Here is a 5,012-nt window from a genome sequence, read left to right as displayed (position 1 = left end):
GACATCAAGGAAGAAAAGGTGACATAAGAGTTGTCCCAAAGTGGTGATGGGATGTACTGAGAGCAAAAAAACATGGGAAAAGGGCTGGAAAACAAGGGAAATGCAAGGAATTTCTCCATGGAAAGTGTGGTCAGGCATTGGAGGCATCCAGGGAGGTTTGGAGTCCCCATCCCTGGAGGTATCCAAGGAATGTCTGGATGTGGCACTCAGTGCCAAGGTGAGGATTGGCCCCAGGTTGGACTCAGTGATCCTGGAGGGCTTTTCCAACCTCAGTGATCCTGGGATCCTGGGAAGTTTGATGTCTTTGAAGGAGGTGATATGTGAGCTTCACCTGAAAATGAACACAGCTGGGTGAAACAAATATCCCAAAATCTCCGGTGCCTTTATTCCCTCCATGGATGATACAAATGCATTTTCTGTTCTCTGGGAATCTCGGGGGTTAAAAATCCCTATTTTATTGCTATCCTGTCCAAGAAAGGCATTTTAAACTGCCAGAGGGCAGGGATGGATGGGATATCGGGAAGGAATTGCTGGCTGGGAGGGTGGGGAGGGGCTGGGCTGGAATTGCCAGAGCAGCTGGGGCTGCCCCTGGATCCCTGGGAATGTCCAAGGCCAGGCTGGACACTGGGGCTTGGATCCAGCTGGGACGGTGGGAGGTGTCCCTGTCCTCGGAACTGGATGGGATTTAAGGTCCCTTCCAACCCAAACCGATCTGGGATTCTGGGAAGGACACTCAGGTTGATCACCCCAGAATTAAACCCGAGGTGATCCTGGATCCAAAGAAACAAAACGAGTGCAGCACCAGGGATCGGAATGGGAAACGGAGCAGGATCGCTGCAGCCTGGCTGTTCCTGGAAGGGGGAAATTTAGGCACCATCCCTGCTATATCCTGGTTGGAATGTGGCTCCAGGAAAGCTCCCGTTAGCCTTGGCAGCCCCATCCCTGCTCCAGCAGAACCTTTGTGTGAACCCCACAGGTCCTTCCCAAGATCCATTAAAACCCCGGATCCAGAGGCAGAGCTCCGGTGGGGCTGGGCTTAGGAAAAACAACAACAGGACAACTGAAAATCCTTTAGGAGCACGGGAGAAAGCACAGATGGCTTGGAAAAGGGCATGGAAGGGAGGGTGGGGTCACCCCCCGCCTTCCTCAGGGCCTGGAGCATCCCTCAAATTCTTCCAGAGCCAGGGACTCCACATGGAGCCCAGGCCTTGGCAGAGGAGGGAGATTTCATGGAGTCCCACACCTGAGGGCAGAGGGAATTTGTTTATTTGGAAACAAAAGTTGTTTTTCCCATTTTTTGGGGGTTGTTTTGTTTCAGCCTCCAGGCCCTTCCAGTTGGGGCCAAGTCAGGGAGAAGGAGGCCTGTTGGGATTTAACCCTGCTCCTGCTGCTTCCTGAAAAGTACAGGGAAAATAAAGGTCTTTTTCCATGGATTAAATCCGTAAAAGACCCTTGAGAGTGTTGTCAAATCCTGTCAACAGGGGTTTCCCTGGGAAAAGAGGAGAAATCCAGAGGAAAGGGCAAATGTGTAAGGCCTGGTTCTTTCCCAAAAAAACCCCTGGATTGAGGCAAAACTTCATCTTCCATGGCACAGACCAGGAAGGTTTCCAGGTGCCTTCAGAGCTTGGGGTTTTGTGTGGTTCATCCCTCAGAAATGAGGGAAAAGGGATGAGGATGGATCCGTGTTCGCAGCCGGTGAGTGAGGCTGGAAACGTCCTAAGCTTTCCCTTGGAGGATGCACGGATTTATTTATTTTATGAGTGTTGTCAAATCCCAAATCCTTCCCTCCTTCCCTCCTTCCCTCCCTCCCCCATTCCTGACTTTTTGCCACTTCCCTGAGGAGCATTTTTGGGGTCGTGTTTTATCCTCTGGTGCCTTTGATAAGAAGGGGCCATTTTGATCACAGGGAATTCCATGAAAAAGAAAAGAAAGTGGGAATAGTCCCAAAACGTCTTTTGGTTCTGGGAAGTGCATCCTGAAAGGAAAGCAACAACTTCCATGAGCATCCCAAGGACAATTCCATAACCTGATCTTCTGCACTTGCAGGTTCATGAGCCTACAAAGCAAGGAATGGGCTTGAGCTTAAAATTTCTGGGAGCCAAAGACTGAGAGAAGAGGAGATTCAGGTAAATATCCAGGATTTTACTTATTTATTTTATTTATTTATTCAGGTAAATATCCAGGATTTGTAGCTCCCTATGTCTAAGGGGTTGAAAATCCATGGAAAGCTTTGCCACGCTGTTCAGTTTTCCAGAGATGTCTCGTTTCGCTGCTCCAAGGCAGGAGTCAGAGAAACCTCATCCATGCAGGGGCTTTTTTTGGGATTTCCTCCAAAGAAATATCAAATCCCTCCTGGAAAATCAAAAATCTGCTCATTGAACAACTAATTCCAGAGGTGAGCACCACAAAACAGCCCTGGAAAACATTCCTGGCTGGAAGACTGAGCTTTTGGCTTATCATGTTGCTTGTTCATGGATCTGCCTCATGACTTGGATTCCATTTGTCCCATCAGCAGATGGGAGAAGAAGGTGAGGAGAGGCCAAGTTCCAAGGCAAAATCAAAGGAATTCTTTCCAAGGAAGGGCTCTCCCTGGCGCTGCTTCCAGGTCAGAGTCTCAGTCCCTGCTAAGGTTTCAGGAAAAGGAGAGGGAGCGCTGGGAAATGTTCTCATTCCAGAGGTGAGCAGAGGGAGGCAAATTTTTCTTTTCTTCCTCCTGTAGTTTCCAGCTTGGCATCAGGAGAACACAGAGGAGACCAGGAAACGTGTGATGGAAACGGGAAAAGCAACGTTCCAGCCATGGAAAAGCTGGATGCAGCACAACTCCCATGTCCAGGTGAAGCAAAGCCTTGCTCAATCCGTAGGGAATGTCAGTGTTCCTCTTCTCCCAGGTTTCACCCAGTCTCTGGATCTGGGATATCATCACGGGACCAAAGGGCCACGATTGCTCCGGCGATTGTGGATGGAGCACGGGACACAGGGAATGCCAGGGATGAAGGGATTTATTAACAGTGCCTTTGAGCTGTTTTTCCTATCAAAACACGGAGACAACAAGTTACAAATGATTGGGAATTCTGCCAAGGGGTTGCACAACCTGCACTGAGGCAACGAAGCCGAAAGTGCGACTCCGATGGGTGGGAATCGCTCCCGACCGGAAGGACTCCAGGCCCTCCCAGAAAATGTGGTGAACTCTGAGTAGGTGACAGTTCACCAGGAAGAGGAGCCACCGGGATATTTTTGGAAGAGAACCTGGCACACAGGTCCCAGCTGGGTGGAAGCTCCAGGAGCCAACTGGTTGCTCCACTGAGCCGGAATCGCATCTGGAGCGGAATGGGAAGGAAGGAAGTTTGTTAACCCGTGAGGTGGTTCAGTCTGGCGGGTGGGTGAGGCTCCTGGGCCACTCCAGAACCTTCTGGAGATGCTGCAGGGGTTCAATCCAGTCCAGCCTTTAGGCCACTGTGGAGGACTAAAGGCATCCGATAAACCTGGATTCCGGTTCGCCCGGAATGTTCTCCCACGTTCCCAGCGAAGGTCAGAGTCATTTCCTCATGGAGAATCCAGGGCACAGAAGACACTGAAGGTCGTCCTGGTTTTGGCGGCTTCTCCAGGAAAAATAAGTCTCCAGTAAAAACTATTTTATCCACCGGTCTCTTGGAAATTTCTGGGATAATTTATGGTCAGATAATCATGGAATTATGGAATGGTTTGAGTTGGAAGGGACCTTAAATGGATCCAACCTTCCACCATCCCAGGTTGCTCCAAGCCCTGTCCAACCTGACCTTGGGCACTTCCAGCCACAGCTTCTCTGGGAATATCCGTGCCAGGGCCTCACCCTCATCCTTATCCTGATTTCTGGACTCTGGGATCCCACACATTCCAGAGGGTGTCCCTGCCCGTGGCAGGGGGCGGAGCTGGGTCATCTTTGAGGTCCCTTCCCACCTGAACCATTCCATAATTCTAAGGGAAGCAGCCGCTGACCATCCCATGACCTTGGATGCTCCCAGGAAGCTCCAGGATGCTCCTGGATTGATTGACTCCTGGATTCTACCGGGATGGGAACACTGGGAAACTGCCACTGGAAGATTTAGGAGAGACCTAAAAAGCCCAGCCCAGTAAACCGAGCTATCAGTATTAAGGGCAGGACTTGTCCTGGATTGTCCCTAATGGATCAGGGACAGCCCTGCCTTGGCTTTGGATACTCCAGGAGCTGCCCACCCCAGTGAATTCCACTCATCCCAACATTCTGCATCCAGTTCTTTCCCTCGGCTGGACTTTGGGCTCAGCTCCAATGTCTTTTTAAATTATTTTAAATATTCGGACTCATTTAACCATTTTTCCTGTTTTTATTGCAAAAAAGAGCCTTTAGCACTTCCCTTTTCCCTGATTTATTCCATGATAGTGTCCAACGGAGGGGTCCATGATTTATGGGACAGGATCAAGTGACAACGGGAAGATGGAAACAGTTGGAATTTTTCCTGGGAGCAGCTGACTTAGAGCACTTAAGCCCTTAAATCTGACTTTCAGCACCATTTTTTGGGCAGGCAGCCCCAAAAAAGATGCTTGGAAAACCTCTAGAAAAAGAGTTCCTAACTGAGAACAGAACTGTTTGGACACACCACAATTCCAGAGTTTCCTCGTGGAAGTGTGGAGATTCCAGGGAAAGAATCAGAGGGAGATGAATTTCAGAAAAATAAGGAAAAAACACCAGGATCGTATTTTAGATTTCTGGGGCGTTGTTTTATTTGTGTTATTGTAATTCTGGAGGAATAATTTTGATAATTTTCCATGGATTCATCAGGCAGTGTGACTCAGGCTGTCATGATTGAGTCATGGAAGTATTCCCTGATTTCCTTTTGTTTGCCGTTTCCAACCATTCCAGGGAAATCTCCGATCTCCCTTTGGAGATCAAAGCCTGCCCTGTTTGTGTTGTAATTAATCAGTAATGAAGCACCTTAATTACAACACAAACAGGAGCTCCTTTGATCCAGGAGGGATGAGAAGGAATTCTCGCTAGC

The 5,012-nt window shown here is 49.2% G+C and overlaps 1 long non-coding RNA gene across 1 annotated transcript; it reads left to right on the top strand.

Moving 5' to 3' along the window:
* The first annotated feature begins 1 nt into the window (after position 1).
* On the top strand, positions 2 to 3,754 carry LOC108447428. Its single transcript, XR_001862979.1, has 3 exons — positions 2 to 18; positions 2,047 to 2,126; positions 2,720 to 3,754. It is a non-coding gene; the product is annotated as an uncharacterized LOC108447428 (long non-coding RNA).
* Positions 3,755 to 5,012: the final 1,258 nt, after the last annotated feature.

Source organism: Corvus brachyrhynchos, unplaced genomic scaffold (assembly GCF_000691975.1).
Source record: "Corvus brachyrhynchos isolate BGI_N302 unplaced genomic scaffold, ASM69197v1 scaffold85, whole genome shotgun sequence".
NCBI classification, from domain to species: Eukaryota; Metazoa; Chordata; class Aves; order Passeriformes; family Corvidae; genus Corvus; species Corvus brachyrhynchos.
This window is presented reverse-complemented; position numbering and strand designations above follow the sequence as displayed.